General features: G+C 41.7%; 1 protein-coding gene across 2 annotated transcripts in view; it reads left to right on the top strand.

Moving 5' to 3' along the window:
• The first annotated feature begins 3473 nt into the window (after nt 1-3473).
• The window catches only part of baiap3 (BAI1 associated protein 3), a 77544-nt gene continuing 61313 nt past the window's right edge, over nt 3474-19704 (top strand). For both annotated transcript variants that reach the window (XM_015360022.2, XM_015360021.2), the window contains exon 1: nt 3474-3889. The gene's annotated coding sequence lies outside the window, so the exon portion shown is untranslated. The remainder of the gene's footprint in view (nt 3890-19704) is intronic.

The raw sequence follows: 19704 nt of genomic DNA, 5'->3' as shown, positions 1-19704 counted from the left end.
TTGCTGTGGTTCTCCTGTTGCTGTTCTTCGTTGTTCTGATGCTGTTGCTGTGGTCGTGATGCTGTTGCTGTGGTTTTCCTGTTGCTGTTCTCTGTGGTTCTGATGCCGTTGATGTGCTCCTTATGCTGTTGCTGTGGTCCTGATGCTGTTGCTGTGGTTCTGATGCTGTTGCTGTGGTCCTGATGCTGTTGCTGTTTTTCGTCGTTCTGATGCTGTTGCTTTGGTCCTGATGCTGTTGCTGTGGTTCTGATGCTGTTGTTATGATCGTGATGCTGTTACTGTGGTCCTGATGCTGTTGCTGTAGTCCTGATGCTGTTGCTGTGGTTCTGATGCTGTTGCTGTTTTTCGTCGTTCTGATGCTGTTGCTTTGGTCCTGATGCTGTTGCTGTGGTTCTGATGCTGTTGTTATGATCGTGATGCTGTTACTGTGGTCCTGATGCTGTTGCTGTAGTCCTGATGCTGTTGCTGTGGTTCTGATGCTGTTGCTTTGGTCCTGATGCTGTTGTTGCGATCGTGATGCTGTTGCTGTGGTCCTAATGCTGTTTCTGTGGTTCTCCTGTCGCTGTTCTTTGTTGTTCTGATGCTTTTGCTGTGGTCGTGATGCTGTTGCTGTTCTTCGTGGTTCTGATGCTGTTGTTGTGGTCCTGATACTGTTGCTGTGGTTCTGATGCTGTTGCTGTTGCTGTGGTTCTGATGTTGTTGCTTTGGTCCTGATGCTGTTGTTGTGATCGTGATGCTGTTGCTGTGGTCCTAATGCTGTTTCTGTGGTTCTCCTGTTGCTGTTCTTCAATGTTCTGATGCTGTTGCTGTGGTTCTCCTGTTGCTGTTCTTCGTGGTTCTGATGCTGTTGTTGTGGTTCGAATGCTGTTGCTGTGGTCCTGATGCTGTTGCTTTGGTCCTGATGCTGTTGTTGTGATCGTGATGCTGTTGCTGTGGTTCTCCTGTTGCTGTTCTTCGTTGTTCTGATGCTGTTGCTGTGGTCGTGATGCTGTTGCTGTGGTTCTCCTGTTGCTGTTCTCTGTGGTTCTGATGCCGTTGATGTGCTCCTTATGCTGTTGCTGTGGTCCTGATGCTGTTGCTGTGGTTCTGATGCTGTTGCTGTGGTCCTGATGCTGTTGCTGTTTTTCGTCGTTCTGATGCTGTTGCTTTGGTCCTGATGCTGTTGCTGTGGTTCTGATGCTGTTGTTATGATCGTGATGCTGTTACTGTGGTCCTGATGCTGTTGCTGTAGTCCTGATGCTGTTGTTGCGATCGTGATGCTGTTGCTGTGGTCCTAATGCTGTTTCTGTGGTTCTCCTGTCGCTGTTCTTTGTTGTTCTGATGCTTTTGCTGTGGTCGTGATGCTGTTGCTGTTCTTCGTGGTTCTGATGCTGTTGTTGTGGTCCTGATACTGTTGCTGTGGTTCTGATGCTGTTGCTGTTGCTGTGGTCCTAATGCTGTTTCTGTGGTTCTCCTGTTGCTGTTCTTCAATGTTCTGATGCTGTTGCTGTGGTTCTCCTGTTGCTGTTCTTCGTGGTTCTGATGCTGTTGCTATGGTCCTGATGCTGTTGCTGTTCTTCGTGGTTCTGATGCTGTTGTTGTGGTCCTGATGCTGTTGCTGTGGTTCTGATGCTGTTGTTGTGGTCCTGATGCTGTTGCTGTGGTTCTGATGCTGTTGTTGTGATCGTGATGCTGTTGCAGTGGTCCTAATGCTGTTTCTGTGGTTCTCCTGTTGCTGTTCTTCAATGTTCTGATGCTGTTGCTGTGGTTCTCCTGTTGCTGTTCTTCGTGGTTCTGATACTGTTGTTGTGGTCCTGATGCTGTTGCTGTGGTCCTAATGCTGTTGGTGTGGTTCTGATGCTGTTGCTGTGGTTCTCCTGTTGCTGTTCTTTGTGGTCCCAATACTGTTGTTGTGGTTCTGATGCTGTTGCTTTGGTCCTGATGCTGTTTCTGTGGTTCTCCTGTTGCTGTTCTTCGTGGTTCTGATGCTGTTGTTGTGGTTCGAATGCTGTTGCTGTGGTCCTGATGCTGTTGCTTTGGTCCTGATGCTGTTGTTGTGATCGTGATGCTGTTGCTGTGGTTCTCCTGTTGCTGTTCTTCGTTGTTCTGATGCTGTTGCTGTGGTCGTGATGCTGTTGCTGTGGTTCTCCTGTTGCTGTTCTTCGTTGTTCTGATGCTGTTGCTGTGGTCCTGATGCTGTTGCTGTTTTTCGTCGTTCTGATGCTGTTGCTTTGGTCCTGATGCTGTTGTTGTGATCGTGATGCTGTTGCTGTGGTCCTAATGCTGTTTCTGTGGTTCTCCTGTCGCTGTTCTTTGTTGTTCTGATGCTTTTGCTGTGGTCGTGATGCTGTTGCTGTTCTTCGTGGTTCTGATGCTGTTGGTGTGGTCCTGATACTGTTGCTGTGGTCCTAATGCTGTTTCTGTGGTTCTCCTGTTGCTGTTCTTCAATGTTCTGATGCTGTTGCTGTGGTTCTCCTGTTGCTGTTCTTCGTGGTTCTGATACTGTTGTTGTGGTCCTGATGCTGTTGCTGTGGTCCTAATGCTGTTGGTGTGGTTCTGATGCTGTTGCTGTGGTTCTCCTGTTGCTGTTCTTTGTGGTTCCAATGCTGTTGTTGTGGTTCTGATGCTGTTGCTTTGGTCCTGATGCTGTTTCTGTGGTTCTCCTGTTGCTGTTCTTCATTGTTCTGATGCTTTTGTTATGATCGTGGTGCTGTTGCTGTAGTCCTGATGCTGTTGATGTGGTTCTGATGCTGTTGCTGTGGTCCTGATGCTGTTGTTGTGATCGTGATGCTGTTGCAGTGGTCCTAATGCCGTTTCTGTGGTTCTCCTGTTGCTGTTCTTCGTTGTTCTGATGCTGTTGCTTGGGTCGTGATGCTGTTGCTGTGGTTCTCCTGTTGCTGTTCTTCATTGTTCTGATGCTATTGTTATGACCGTGATGCTGTTGTTGTAGTCCTGATGCTGTTGTTGTGGTTCTGATGCTGTTTCTGCGGCCCTGATGTTGTTGTTGTGATTGTGATCCTGTTGCTGTTCTTCATGGTTCTGATGCTGTTGCTGCGGTCCTGAAGCTGTTGTTGCTGTGGTCTAAGAAGCACTTTTGCTTGTCACAACTGTGCTCATTTTTCTGAAGAAAACTAATTCACTGTCTCTTTTTTTCATTATCACTCACTTTATAAACGGGTCGTTTAAAATTGCTTGCAGACTAATCCTGAGTCTCCTTGTATTTATTTCAGAAGAGCTCTTTGTTACCTAATTGAGACCTTAATTGAGGTAACAGTGTGCATATGCGTAACCAGATCGTAACAGTTCTTAGATGAAAAAGAATTGCAAATTAATTACGCTACGTTCTTGTTTTAACATTGAAGGTGTTAATTAAGATGACTCATTAGGAAAGAAACACATAAGTGATGCCCCCCCGTCCATCTAGCAGCGTCAGTGTCTGTAGATACTGGTGCCGTCTTCACTTTTCTCCTTTTTCCAGTTTATAAACTCTTACAAAGGTGGGGTATGTTGAGGTAATGTGATACGGGCGTCTTAAGGAACGTGGAAAAGATTCTCCATGTTTGTGCAGAACTCGGAGAATCTCTACAGGTAGCCCGAGGAGGCAGGAAGAAGCGAAGAAGAACGTCTCTGGGAAGGTGTCTCGATATTCCTGATATTCCTGTCACCGTTTCAGACAAGGTGCCCCCCGCAGCGCACTTCCTCTGACCAAATTTGGCAAGTGCCGGGGACAACACGCGTGAAAGAGAGAAAGAAGTCGCTGAAAAATAGAGGATCAATCTTTCAGCAAACAAACGTGTTCCCGTGTCGGAACTTGGCGAGACAAAACCGCCTACATCACTGTTTTCTAGCACCGAAAAGACGCACTGATAAAGCTCGCATCTTTGCGGATTGAATGATCTGCGTTTAACAGGTGAGGCTGTTTTTTCTAATTTAGCAACTTTATTAGGTGCGTGTCCGAATGCATGCTTTATTATTATCATCATCATCATCATCATCATCATCATCATTATTTCCTGCTGGTCTCACATTACTTTACAAGAACTGTTCTCTAAATTGAACATGCGAGGCATTTTTCAGCAGGAACGTCGAAGAACTATTTTAATTGCGTGAAGTTTGTTGATTATGCGGTACGAATTCGGAGACTAGTTATTGAAGGATATGTTGCCAAGGCGGTATGAAACCTGCCCGTTGAATTTATTAATTCAGTTTCTAGCTACTGTAGGTAGCATTTCTGGAGCGTTGACGTACGTAATACTCACTCTTCTGAAGTATTCTCGGAAGTGAAGGCTACTTTGATTTTTACAAATGTGTGCCAATACTTATATTAAACGAAATTTTTATTTTAAGCTTGCGCTTTCTTGACATGTTGTTTTCCAGAACACGTATTTTCTCCGATGAGAAGCACATAAAATCGGCTCGCAATGATTGGGGTGATGCCATGACATTTATGCTGTACGGAGTAACACGGACCTTCACTGAAAGGTGTTTTTAAAGTGATAAAGGAATGTAGTTCCATTAAGGCAACTTATTGTACCATTTCTCCGCGGTCTTATTTGTGTTTTGTCAATACAGTTTTTATTGTTTGATATGAAAACAGTGGCACACGGTCCGATGGGGTGCTTTTTCAAATAATGATAAAAAGCTAATTGTTATTACGCTCTGTTGCCAAAATACACCGCTCTCTTACAAGCTCTTTGGCATTTCTCAGCGAGACCCAGGCAGGAGGCACCGAGATAGGATGTCAACAGACACAATTTAGCCACACATGTACACAGATTTAAGTAAATAGATTTAGTTAATTATGATCAACAAAATTTGCCCTGGAACCATTAGCGCCGCTGGTTAAATGGATTAATTCTCGGCGGAGCCAAGTCTGAACTGAAGCAGATCGTTTCATCTACTGTATATCAGGGGCGTTAAAATACTGGACTTTACAGTCCGTTTCTTCATCTAATTAAACAGCTGCCTTTTTCGAAGACTTATGCTGGAAGGAGCTGAAAAGTCCAGTATTTGATTACACTTTGTAATCTGGCAGTGTGAACACTCAACTCTGGACAGTCCCACTGTAATCAATTCCTGGAACAAACCCATGAGGGTGCTCCTGGAGTTGGATACTTTCACAGGGATCAGCGAAGCAAAACCCTTAAGCGCTCAAGAGGCTTCCCGCCCAAAGACTAGCAAGATCATAGCAGTGCTCCAATGCTCTCTCTTTTACAGCATGTTGTGATGGCTTTGGTTTAGGCCAACTGACCATCACAGCTGTTGATTTAACTTCTGTCTCAACAAGGATGGATTCCCAATCCAAGGTGGTGGTCATCTGTTCAAAGATTTATCTGGTAAAACAGTTCCCCAGCTGTCACTGTCCATACAACATGGACTTTTAGTTTTGTGGGTTGTCCTCGAGGGATCCTGCTGGTCCCAATAACCACGACTCCCCTGTCCAGATTCTGAGAAGCTTGGATGTTGGTGTAACAGTGGCTTGTATCTACATTGGGCTTGTATCTACACATGGCTTTGAGAGCTGGATGCTTGTTTCTGTAGGGTGCATCACTGTAAGTCTTGTTGACCGGTGGCTATCAGCCCTGCTCCTGGAGTGATCCTGTGTCGTCTGGTTTTCATTTCAACTGAGTTCTTTTGCCCGTTAGGCTAAATGATCTGTAAATGGCTGTTAAGACCCTTTTTATCTGTTGACAAGAGCTTGAATGGAGTTATTTATTGGTCTCAACCATAAAATGTTTTCCGGGTTTCACAGCTGCTTTCATTCAGGTCTGTGAGATATCTAGATTTAGATCTATGGTGAATACAGATTTATTTTTTGGGGGAGAGTTTTTGATACAGAGTTATTTCCACCTGTGTGCTGTATGAGTAATTGGCTACCTACTTTGCACAGAAGAATAATTACATTTAACATTAACACTTACATTATAATCATATTTATTGTATAAATATAATATACATTGAGGATCCAATGGATGGTGCTCCATTTGCTGAATTTCTTTCAATAGCATTCCCACAGCAGAATATTTCTGAATTAAAAAATGGATTGAGGAATCAGGTGGAGAAGGTCTGATCAAGCAATAAGTTCAATTAAAGGGATCAATTAGCCTCAGCAATTAAAACCAAAATCAGAGTAGAAAGGGGTACTCCAGGAACAGGGGTGAAAGCGACTCTTGTAAAGAGCTAAAATTAAACCTACGCAGTCACAGTTAATATTTCCATGACCATATGCACATTACAGAAATCTACGATAATCTTGGCTCATGGTATTTCACACTCTCAAGTAACACACTGTAATTATATCAAAGCAAATGGTGCTGAAGTGTTACTGCAGATTGAACCAACAAAGAAATACTGTAGTAAACCTGCAGAGTTTGAAGAAGCAAGGTTTACTTCTGTAGCAGGCATATCAAAAATGTCTTTGTGACTCATGGCCTTTAAATGCACAAACTGTAAGTCTTAACAACACCTTTTTAAGAGTATTAGGCTGCTTGGTACCGTTTTCCATGATGTTACATGATGTCTTATCTTTTTTAAATGGTTCAGAGTGATCCTCAGCTGGTATTTGTTTTCTATGGGGTTTTTAACAAATGTTTGGGAGGGATGACAGCAGCCAAGGTCTCCCTCACCTCTGCTACCTTGTACTTTTCATTCCCCATGATGTCACTTCCTGGAAAAAAAACTATAAATACCAATGAGTCCCTCTCTCTCTTTTGCTTGCCTTTGTCTTTCTCCCTCCCTCCTCTACCTCACCTCCACCTGTGCAGGTGCTCCTTGGTTAAATGCTCTCTGTGCCTGGGTGGCCTGGCTTCATCGAGGAATGTAAGAAACATTGGTGTAACCTGATTGGCTGAGGGCCACCCACCTGGCCAATTGGGTTAAGCCAATGCCTCTCACACCAGATTCCTGAGAAAACATTCTGGGATTTTTATTGAGTAAAGTTATTCCTCGTGAAGTGTTATTTTTTAGGAGAGAGCTTATCGTTTCAATTTTACAACATGTGATTTGGAACCAATGACTATCCCATAATGCCTACAGGGGAAGTACCACCAGATGCAGCTCAATACTGATGACAGTTCTAGCTCACAGGCTCCTTGCAGAGCATTATAGTCACTGTTCTAAAGTAAGGAAAGTGTGGGCCATTCTGGGAAATTCATGACCGAGAAACTCCAGCAGTGCCGAACTACAAGCACTTAGGGATCCCAGTCACACTCTTCTAATGCCTAAGTGTGAACTACTAAGATCTGGACCATAGTGCTCAGCCAGTGCTCTTTGCTGGTTGAGCCACTCAGGATCCCTCTTCTCATGCTGGTTTTGAGGTTCTTTTGTTAGCCTGCCCAGCGTGACTCCATCTTCTCTGGCTGCCTTGGCAGTACCACATGTAATCTGCCTGTGTATTTGCATGTGAAATGTATGACAATTCCCACGGCGATACTGAAAACGGTGGGTGGAATGTCTTTTAAATATCAAATCTCTTTACTTACAGAACCTCTCTCTCCAAAGACGTCAGACGTTGCTTCTATGTCTGTGCTTGAATCCCTGTTCTAGTGTTACCTTTTGGAACTAGCTGGTATTTAAAGCTGCCTTCTTCTAAGACACCCAAACCCTGCAGATTCAAAAAAAGGAATATGCCACAAAGAACAACTGCAGAGTTATAAGAGAGCTGAAATGCTCTGTCAAAGACAACAATAGGTACAGATGTTACATGAAGAGATCTTAAAGAGAACAGAGTTCAATAAATCAGACAAATGATACATTTGGAGATGGCCATCACTGGATCCCAGTCCTGGACCCCATAACCCACACATCTGTGATTTCCAGTCGAGCCCTCAGTTACACAATCAAATCCTTTATTATTGTTATTATTATTATAGCCCATGTCGGAGTGTTGTATTTTGTAAGTGAAATAAAATCTCACACTTATAACTAGAAACATAATGCACAAATTCCAATGAAGCAACTTCTTAGATCAGTTAAGGCTTCAATTATCTAACTGAGGTGGGATGGAATGCATTCCAACAAGTGTGTGGGTCAACAGGACCAGGACTGGGAACCACTGCTGTATATCAGTGTCACACCTGTAGCCTTCTGGAGCAGGTGCACTTCACTCTGCACTTCCAAGCTTCAGAACACAGCTTCAGGAGCCATTTTGAGTTGGAGCAGACAGTGACATTGTTCCAGTGGCATTGAGAGAGTGTATTACAGTAGGTCAGGAAAGATAGTAAATGACAGCCTGTGTTGTGTTCCTGCTGAAACGAATCAAGGAGAACAGGAAAAACAAGCATCAATATGTTTTCGGCAGCGTTTTAAAACTGCTCATTAAGTGTCAAAGATGCAACTGTAGCCTTTCAAGGGGACTCTTTTAGGTTTAGTGAGGGGTTTCCATGGTTACCTCACAATCAAGGGCAAGGCTGCATCTCAAAATACAAATCTAAAGTCAAATTTAATAAATTTCCTGCGGATATTAAAATTCAGATTCCTAATACTTTTTTCTCCTACAGTATTTATGAAGCTATTCTGTACTTGTGAGGACGTTCTAAAGGTAATATCGGAACAAATAAGACATTTTTTGTGATTCAGTACTGAAAGTCATTTTCTATTTTCAAGCCCTGTTTTGTGCCTGCAATCATATTTAACAATTCCTTTTTAATTGAAGTGGAGGAAAGTGATGGGAGCAATAAACTCTGCCACGCTGTGCCTTAATGCTTTTCTTATTAGTTAGTAAAATCCATGTTCCAGTTGTCTACATGCTGTATTTTGGCACAGTTCTTTTCCACCACCCTGGGAAGCACAGTAACGTCAACTGCTCTCGGAAAGCCGAAAATGGATGCAGAAAACAAAAAATAAATGGATTGTTGCCACGTTGGAACAAGTGGATCATAAATGATTAATCCATGATCCACATACTGTAATAGTGAATCTTGCATTATAGAGTGTCTTTCACATTGAAGATATCCCAAAGCACTGTGCAAAAAGCACAGGATCAAGAATCAGAGGCTTCAGCATGAACAAAATCATTAGATTCAATATATACCAAGTGTCAGGAAGCGTTTTTCAGGACCCTGTGCAGACAGTAGAATCTGGAAGGGAGTGAAACAAACATGGAGAAAGAAGACTAGGATCGGGGCTGGTAGACGAACAGGGGGCGTGTCAACGGTGCGCTGGTACTCGGGGGGGGGGGGTGTGGCCAAGGCAAACAAGTCCAAAGGGAGTCCGTAGAGCTAGGTAACCCATCCATGATAGACATAACGAAGGTTAAAAGCCGGAGTGGGATCCGGTGAAGGCTCGGGGAAATAAAAAGGGGTAACGGGGCCAGGCACTCCAAGCCCCGGACCCAGATGGTCAGGATGCCGTTGCGAAGCCTATACCGTTGAGCCCCTTCTGGACTCGCTGGTAGGCGGGCTTCTGGGCATCGATCTTCCAAAGCTGAGCCTGGAATAATGGGAGTGTCCAGCTTTTAAAGGGGAGACTGGAAGAGGAGGCAGGTGCAGGAAATCCGAGGTAAACAAAGTAAGGCTGGAGTGTCCTTAAGAGGAGGGGTTTACGATCGTGGAACTGGAAGAAACTGGTCAACTGCAGAAATATCAGCTCTACCCAGAGCTGAATAGGAATACAGTGCAGAAACTGTATTGTATGTGAATGTTGGGTGTTATGTTAGGCAGCAGTCAGATGCACTTGTCAGAGACCAGCAAAATTTTACTTGTGGATAAAAGCTTTCAATCAATAAATGAATTACTTAGTGCAAGAGCACTGCTGGTTTAAACTAACTGGAGTTCCTGTGAGGCTTTGATGATGACCAATAAATAAAGTGACCAAATAGGCAATGGAGTATCTCTGATGGGCTTTAATTTAGGCATCTCATCAAATGAAAACAAACTGAATTTACTGGGCCAATGGCATGCCATGTGTACCTGAATAAGACCCTCCCTAGCTTGTCAGTGCTGAACCTTTTCAGCTGAAGTGATCTTGATGAAGTGGAATCAATATTTCATGACCTGTCCATGTCCAATAATTGGGTAGTGTCCGAGGCTCCCACACACTTGACTTGATACAGATATTGATGGTCTTAAAATAAAAGCTGTTAACTCGGTCTACTTCCTGTTCATTACCAAGGGAAAGACAGGCTGGTGAATCTTTGCGTATTGCACTATGTTCCGTGCTGGAAGCAATTCCCAGAGGATTTGAGATGAGCACGCTGTGCATTCCAGATCCTTAAGGTAAAGATACTTTTTACCCAGAAGTTTCTAGTTTAAATCCCGTCTCTGCCACTGACTCACAGTGTGTCACCCTCAGCTAGTTACTTAAGCTCCTTGTGCTCTGCTCTTCGGCTGAGACGCAGAACCAGTGACTAATTTAAGTGACTCTGCAGCAACTGTTATTCCTGCATAGTTGAACCTTTGGTCTCTGCAAGTCACTTGAGATAAAAGCATCTGCTAATTTGTTATTATTTATTATTATTACTACTATAGGGAGATTAGGAGAAGAGCACTTAAGCTTAAGAGTATCCAGCTATTCTTAACATAGTGTTTAGTGAAGAATTTTTAACATCCCAATGATTTGTGACTAAAATGCTTTAGTGTGCATACTGCAGTTTCCTTTATAAAGATTTTCTTTCTTATTAGGTGCTAGTCAGTCAGTGTTTGTGCTCTGTGTATTTTTTATTCGTTTCGTCTTCTCTCATTAAAGATCGTGTTCCTGTAAAGGTCTGGTCAATGATTGATTGAGTAAAACAGCTGTTGAATCGCCACACAGGGGGCCACAAATACTGCAGATTTTCTTAAGAAAAGCTTGAAATCAAGGGGCTCAGAGACAGAATTATATTTAAAACTGGGGGAAGCAACACATGTGCCGTGCTAATTGGTTAATGAACTTCTAGCTCTGACAAAATATCCATATCTTGATCATTGCATTAAGCTCATTTCACATATTGATCAGCAGTTAATATTTGAAATCAATCAATCAATATCTTAATTAGTGAGTATGCTCTGGAGTACACAGATTGTCTGTCACATTCCCTTTTAAACCAAGCATATGCCAGAATGTACCTTAAGATTCTTTCTGCTGTAGTTATAGCAACACCAGGCCGGGCAAACCAATACAAGCACTGAAAGGAAAGTCAGATCAATATTAGGACAATAGGAAAATGAAACATAGTGTAACTTGCCCAGGAGATCAGCTCTTACACTTTCACGGCTGTTTCCTATGATTTCTCTTTGCTAGACCATGGTTGTTTCATGCCTCTGATGCTTCATGAATGTGATTTTCTAAAGTGTTCATAGAATCACCTAGCAGCTTGTGATGCAGTTATCGCTGTGCATGAGACTTTTTTCTCTCTGTCATATTGGCTAGACAAACACCAATTCCAGCTGTTATATTGTAATGACAACCATCACAGCTCAATCTCAAAGTTTTAGTTTTGAAGAAGCCCCAGGTGAAGATCTTTGCTCAGTCTTTTACAGTTTTCCATTTTAATCCCAGCATAATGCACAATCTAAATAATAACTGACTGAATGGAAACGAACTGAATAAATGATAAATAATTACAATAATTATAATGATTAGTATTAAAGCCACTTTTAGTGACTCATGCAACAGCCCAGTGTGTGTCTGCTGTGACGATTGTATCTCTAATGTGAGAGTCTGTTTTTTTATATAAACCCTGATCAGCAGGATGGATTAACAACTCCTTTGCAGGATGTCTTGTCTCTACTGTTGTGTGAGTATGAGGATTGAAGGCTTTTACACAGCAACGTGCCCAGAAACAGCCGACTAATTACTCTCATCTCAAATGTTTGAGTCGAATGAGATTTCAGAGACTATCTCTTTCATTCTCAGTTCACTTTGCCGAAGCTGCACGTGTCTAAAACACCCCAGAGATTTTGCACAGCCGAATTCAGGCAGGATGCCTCTTCCTGACGTGACAAGCATTTACATGAATGTGCTGTGAACCTCGCTTTTCTTTTCGCTTAACAGCTTTTTTGAAGTGCGAAAATAAAAAGTAATGTATTCTCTCTTTTGCAGACCTGCGTTCTATTCAACATTAACAGTTGCTTTCAGAGACAAATGGGAGCATTCTGAGGCCCAAGTTTCGTGCTTTTACAATTGGAAGTGTCTGGTGGATGAGCTGACCAATCTTTGGGCTTTATTAGTGGATCATTCTTAATGTCTCCTGCATAGGTCTGAGCATCATGGCTGGTTAAAGCTAACAAAGTCTTGTCAATTGACAAGCATGTCTCTTGTACACCAAAGTTGTACAGCTTATTCTGGAAGTAGAATGTGTCTTCTGTGTCTGTTCTGTCATGTCTCCTTTCCCATCAGTTAAAGTGAGTTCGCCTTCAGAGCTATTGCTTTGCTTCCACCAAGAAAGGTTGCTTCAGATGCCAGGCAGACAGATTCCCTTTAAGTAAAAAGCAGGGCAAGTTCAAGGATTTCCTGTTTTGTGCCGAAAGAATAGAATCATTTTTCAATTGTCGAGTTACTCCTCCTCCACAGGGATGTCTAAGAGCTTGTTTCTCTCTGGTCTCCGCATCTCATACACAAAGGTCAGCTGTAGAAATTAGAAAGAGGAAATTAAATAGAAGATGTACCTGCTGGCAGAGATCGGACCCCCCCTCTCGTCCTTCAAACACTATTCGATAGAGCGGTCTCATCTGGCAAAACATGTTTCAAATCAATAAGGATGAGGCTGTAATGAAACATAATGTTAATTTCTGTTACATGAGAGCTCTTCTACAAGCGGAACCTCTTTTGTTATTGTGTTTTCCTGGAGTACTGATTTGATTGGTTATGTTTGCGTCTGGGCTGAAGGTCAGAGTTATTGCAGGGCTGGACTGCAACAGAGTTTTTTTTTACATTGTAACCTGTATCATCTCCAGCTAGTGGTCTCTTGTTCCTGCCTGGTTTGAACTGTACAGGATGAAAATAACTTTCAAAGACACTCGAACGTTTTGTGATCAGGCTTTGGGGTGGGGGGGTTACAGAGTTTGCATTTCGAAAACACTGCATCTAATCAGCATGCGCTGGTGCCAGATAGGGAGAGCTGCTACTTCAAGTGAATGTTTAAAACCCATTCTTCTGAGAGAGCTGCAACGTGATGTTGTGAACAACAACAAGGACACATCTTTAATCTAGCACAATGCATGCTGTCGCCCCAAGACAATTTACTTCCCAAATTGTATTGTGGAAAATGGATATTTCTCCAAACTATTTGCAGCACCAAACCTGTGGATGGTCTCCTGTTGCATTCTAAACAGCAAGAACTAAAATTAATTTCCTCTCCCGCACAAAGTCTACCAGACCCTATTCAACTGTTTTACCAAGCAAGGGACAAAATGTGGAGAATTAGGATTAAGTTCAGCACAATAGGTTACTATTAAATCACTTAGCAAAAAGTGAACATAAAATGTCACTAGAGCTGTCACTCTATATACTGTAATATTATAGTATATATAACATAAATATTGTTCTTTGTAATAAAAAGGCAAAGGTGATTAAGTTTCATCCCTGAAAAGATATGTGATTAAAAAGTGCCTTTTGAACTGTGTTCAGAAGGCATCACTGTACACAAAGGGTTGTAGGAGTCTGGAACAAACTTCCCAGCCATGTTGTCAAATCTTTGTCAAACCTTTCTAATGTTGTTAGCGCAGTTCCTTTCTATAATACAGTACAATGAGCTCCATTTTGCCAAGACTGTCTTTAGGATGAGAGGGTTAATGATTATGTTTGGATGTATAATGATTAGGCATCATTTTTTCAGGCTATAATGGCAGCCCAATATAACAACCTATATGGACAGTATCTGTGTTACTTGATAGGTCAGTTTAAAGTCATTACACATATGTTTTTTTTTTCAAAAAATTTAATTTCCTAGAACCATTATAGATGTTTTTAAACCTTAATCTCCCAAGGTTTAAAACAGTAGTACAAATATCCAGTTGTGGAACAACATCCTCATCAATGTTACATTTTTTAGATGGGGACAGTTTAGACATCGGCAAAACATATCTCTGTGACCCAGAATTCAGAGTGAAAAAAAAAAACCTAAAGACCATGTTCCCAGACTCTCTGTGCTTTTACAAGCAACAGTCACCATCTCTCCAGTTACACAGTTTTCCTGGTGAGTTAAGAACACAATGTGCTGACATCACTCTTAGTAAGCGATCTCAGCCATGTCTGTGCTATATTCTAAAATTAGTATTAGTGTATCTAAGGATAACGTTGAAGACAAACAGCAATATTCTTTCCTCCATCTTCCCTGTATGTGATTTCTCTAGATTTTTGAATGGTCCTTCCTGCACGCATATCTGCACGTGTCACAAAAACCTACACATTCAAAGACACAACCAGTGCCCAGGATGTGAAACAAAAATGTGTTGCATATCTCTAAGGAAATGCACAGAGACATCAATGGTATGTAAATATGTGCTTCTCGTGGCCTGAGTGAATTGAGGACTTTCCCTTCATTCTGGGACAGTTAAAACTGAATTTCCCTGAACGTCTGATTTCAAGAGTCTGGTTTCCCCTGGGGATCATAGGTACTGTACGTGTTAGTTAAAAAAATTAGAGAAATCTCTAATAAATGCAATCAGTCTCCCTCACTAGCCACTGATCTTCATTGTTCATTGTTCAGGCGTAGTTTTGAAAGATTAACTTTCCATGTAGTTCTTTTATAATGTAGTGTCCAGTCTTTTTATATCATGTTTAGAGTGGACTAAATACTAGACTATATTCAAGATGACTTCTTCAAGTTGGGAGTATCTAGATTTATTGTGAAGATGAACTGTAAAATAGAGTGTTTGATAGAGGCCTGTCTTTTTTGATGAATGTATTAGTTGTCTATTATTGTACCTTCCCAAGTGGGAGAAGCATTGAGTATTAAACTTGCTGCACAGAGAGAATGATTACACCATGATCCTCTATACACCTGCCTTCAGAGTCCATTCTTCACCTGCCATGGAGCACAAAGCTCTACAGAAGCATTGTACCCCAGTGCTGCTTCCGGTGCCCTTTGGCCCTTCCAAGAAGATCCCAGTTGCAGTTCGCTGGCGACGTGGGTCAGGCACAAGCCAGGAATGTCTGGGCTATGGAACTCAACCTGTGTATGGAACAGGCAAGCAGCCTTACTGCCTGAGCCTGTCAGAGATTCATCTTGTGTCTCTGTGAACAAGGTTATCGGGGAGATTTGATGGAGAGCTATGAAATAATTGAAGGGGACAGACAAACAATTATCTCAACTTTTCTGGCAGTTTCCTACAGTAAATGTACACTGAAATGATGCACCTTTGCAGCAGTCAAACTGCAGAGAAAGAGTTTACTGAGGTATATTACTTTCTGAGACTTATTGTAGGTTTACAATGCTTTCACTTTGTTTTACCATTGTGCTTCACTATAGTCTATGACACTAATACTATTATACCATCATAAACTTTGTTGAAAACCCTGTTAAGAACTGATCCAATGAACAGCTGGTTTTACACGAATAGCAATAAGTACTCAGAATAGTTTACCAGGCCATGTTTAATCCAGAACCCCAGGATCCTGTGGTAATCAACTCCGTGCTGTGTTACAATCGCTCTCATTACAAGACTACAGCTTCAGGGGGATAATTTACCTTATTTTGTTCTAGGCTTCTCCTGTGCCTTTGAAATATAACATTTGTGTAAAAAATAATGGAAGCTTTAATAGAACCAGATCCATGTATGGTCATTAAATATGAAAGAAATATGTATTTCATTTAATATGAAAGAACTGCACATAATATTGGACACTTTCACCTTCAGCATAAAGGAATGGTTTGCTTAAATACACACTATTCAGCCTTTACACCCACGCACACTGTAAAAGAATTATGAAAACTGATACCAAACTTTTTACATTTCCTGTGACTCCGCTAACAAAATCAGGATGAATATTACACTTCTGAGTACCATGAACTCAACCGGAAGGCCCACTCCGTGTACATGGAAACACATGAGATGCGGGCCTTTGAAGAAGGTGAGTCCACCTTTTCGTTTGTACCATATGTTGTCCTGTCTTGGAATTGGGAAGGTCAATCACTTTGACCCTCCTGCACGACCTGTGCACCCAGAGGAATGTGGATGTATGACTTCTCCTCCGGCACGCCTGCTGTCCGATGCTGTGTGCTGTGTGCTCCTCAGCTCTGCCAAACAGAGGTGTGAACGTTCTCACTGACAGCACAGCAGGCTCGCAAAGTACCTGACAGGTCACAAGGTGGCACTGTTGAGCAGCAAGCCCTGGACACTGCAACGCCCTGGCCAGTTGAAGCTTGTCTAGCCATGGGTAAGTTCTGCCAGTTCTGCACCAGCGCTTGATTCAGATCTTAGCTGACTAATGACATAGTCCAGCTCAGACAGGGGTGCTCTGGTCTAACAGAAGCAATCTGCACTCTATGAAAGCACCTGTACTCATTAAGCTACTAATGTATTGAAGATCATGAACAAAAGATGGACTCACCTGACCCTACATGGGCGAATTTTACAACGCAACACAATGAGTAAAATGTGAGACTTTCCATCAATTATCTATTCACTTCCTCCATTTTAGAGTGGTGGGGGAAGCCATATCCTATTCCGACAAGCAAAAGGCACAAGGCAGGATATACCCTGGGCAGGAAGCTAGTCCATAGCAGGGCCAGACTTTGAATATTTCCTTTTTAAAGGAAGAAACGGCAGCATTGAATGCCGTTACTTTACCACAAATGCACTGCATGACACAAACTACAAAACTAGTTACTGAACCAGAAGCAATTTCTTTTCTTGCTTCATCTGTAAAACCCTATACGAAATGAGTAAAAAGCAAACTATTCTTCTTTACAGCTTCGTATACAGTTGAACTTCTTTTGTCGCAGTTCTTGTCAGATGTGTATTTTTGTGTTACACAGCCAGCCTTTCAACAGTGTCCAATTTTCTTGAAAGATAGATGATGATTTTTCTGTCTGTGTCAATAAAATCACTGTAGGTTCACTGATTCCTCGTCTCCATTGTGCACAGCAAAGCTAATTGATGTGGCACAGAAAGGAAAGGTTTTGTTGGGCTCACTGTGTTAAATGGAAGTGAATAGTCTAAAGAATTTTTGCCATGATAACGACAGATAGGTATTCTTTACATGGCCTTGTGAAGCCTTGTGTACCTGGATATACTGTCCTTGTGTTCTGCTGTTACCATAGAGACCGAGTCATTCTGATAAGAGAGGGAAAGGTTTTGTCTTTCATGCAAACAGAGACTGGCAGGGAGAGATCTCGAAATGATATGATTGTGTTCTTGGCCTGAGAGTCTTTTAAATGAGGTTATCTGGTTTAGAGGCCACTGGGGCAAAACTTTGACCCCCTCCTGATGGCAGGTCACAAACCCCACACTTGTTATGGGTTTTTCATCAGTAAGGCACTGAAGACCACCAGCAGATGGAAAGCTCAGTCATAACTCTTAGTGCATGTTGAGCAGAGTTGCTAGTTCAATCCAGTGTCCTGCTGATCATGTGGGTTTTGTTCCAGGAATGGACTGCAGTGGGACTGTGCAGAGCTGAGTGTCCACACTGCATAGACAGAGACTAATCAAACACTCGATTTTACTGTTCCTTCCAGCATATGTGTTCGAAAAAGACAGCTGTTTAATTTCATAATTAAATAAAAGGACTGGAATGTCCAGTATTTTACCTCCCCTGATATACAGTAGGTGAAACAATCTGCTTCAATTCGGACTCCACAGAGTATTAATCCAGTCAACCAGTGGCGCTAATGGTTCCAATGCAAATTTTGTTGATCATAATTAACTAAGTCTATTTACTTTAGTACATGTGTAGTTAAGTTCTGCCTGATGCCTCCTACCTGGGCCTTGCTGAGAAATGCTAAAGCAATTATAAGAGGGCTGTGACAGAGGTGAGTTGGCAACAGAGTGTAATAACCATTAGGTTTTCATCTTGATTCCAAAAAGCACCCTAGCAGACCGCGTTCCACTGTTTTCATAATTAAAAATTAAAACTGTATTGACAGAAGGCTGCTGGGAAATCATACAATTGACTTGGCCTGAAAAACGTATATTTGGCTATATAACACAAAAAAGATAAATATGGAATAAACATAGGAAGAATGTATTCTTTAATAATCACACTTAAGCCTCAAGATAATTCATTTTACTTTATTTAATCTTTTTTTACAGTTTTTTAGCTACTCTCTCTTGTGTTTCTCTACTGAAGTGTAGATCCTAGCGATGTTTTGTGCAGATGAGGAAAATCTTCATTTTCTCAGCCTTCTAATATATGGAATTCACAAATGTGCCCAGGAGCTTTTTTTAATGTGTACTAAAGGCAAACATTTGCCTTTTCCTCCAATCATAGTGCCTTAATTGCAAGGAAAGGGCACATGTAGCGATTTTCTTCTCTGTATCTCAGACTTCACACATGTACTGCAGAAATAATACCATCTGAATCAATAGTAAGGCGGGTAGGGGCCTCCAATTATTTCAGACTGCGCTTCACCTAATGTTCACACATCAATCCCAGCCTTTGTCCAGCTGTCAGATTTACTTTCCTGCTGTCGAAAGCAAAGTTCATGTCAGAAGTACACTTAAGATGACAACAACAAAAAAAAAAACACAAAACAAGAGAGCTCCCGCAGTTCTGGTGAAAAAGAAAGTCTGACAGCACTTTGGAAGGTCTGTTCCAAAATAAATGCAACAAAAAATAAAGGTCAGAGAGAATACTGCTACACCGTAAAACTTTCAGTGCAGCTCGCTGAGGTCTGTAATGGACTATAAAATGAAAGGGAGCTTCTGGTGTTTTTTTGAAAGAGCAGGTTGTTATATAATTGCCTGCATGAAGCTTAACTTCTCTTCTCTTTCCCGTCTGCACTGCAGTACCTCACAGCTGTGATGGAAGAGGGGGGGATTGAGACTTCTCCTGCGTCCTTTGTTGATGTTTAATCCAAAATATGATACAGTAGATATGTAAAACTGCTACTGGATTAACGCTGCAGCAGACAATTGCTAAAACAATTATATGGAATTTTGAAGATGGAACTGAAAATGGCTTTCACACAGGTCTGTCTAATTGTGTCTAATTGCTAAAGGGCTCTAATTGGTGTTCGATATTTCATTCCCGCAAGCATTTTGATGGGATTCTATTGTGTTAATTTGCATAACTGAAATATGGGTATAAAAGGGCAAATAAATTACGGTCTGGTTTTGAATAAGGTTACACACTGAGCTTCTGATTGTTGTGGTTCCCATTCCTTGCTGCTAGCTTAAAATATTGCATCATGGACAACTTAATCTTCATCTTCATCTTCATCCATGTCCCTGGTTGTTTCCCCACAGCCAATCAATCTAGAAACTTGGTTATGTGCAAAATGGCCCCCACTCACTGCATGCACATACTCTACACCCCCTCTGGATTATTTTCCAATGGGACACTCTGGACTGTAGGAATAAATATCTGATGGTCTCTGCAGCAAGTTGTGTGAGTGTCAGTTTTCTGACATTTTTTGTTTCAATTGCGCTCATATTTATGAGAAATAAATGAAAAATTAAATTGAATTCAAATTTAATCTTTCTTCTACAGCTACTGTACAAAAGCTGTTCCCTAGTCGAAAAATGGCAAATTTGTAGAATTTCTTTTCACGATAAATACACAGGAATTAACCAGATGCTGTCCTGGACAGAATTAAAGACTGTTTGAATCCTACATTTTCTGACCCATTAGACCCATAAGGCTGAA

This window comes from Lepisosteus oculatus, chromosome 19, assembly GCF_040954835.1.
Source record: "Lepisosteus oculatus isolate fLepOcu1 chromosome 19, fLepOcu1.hap2, whole genome shotgun sequence".
Taxonomy (NCBI): domain Eukaryota; kingdom Metazoa; phylum Chordata; class Actinopteri; order Semionotiformes; family Lepisosteidae; genus Lepisosteus; species Lepisosteus oculatus.
The sequence above is the reverse complement of the archived record's forward strand: the minus strand, read 5'-3'. Positions and strand labels throughout refer to the sequence as shown.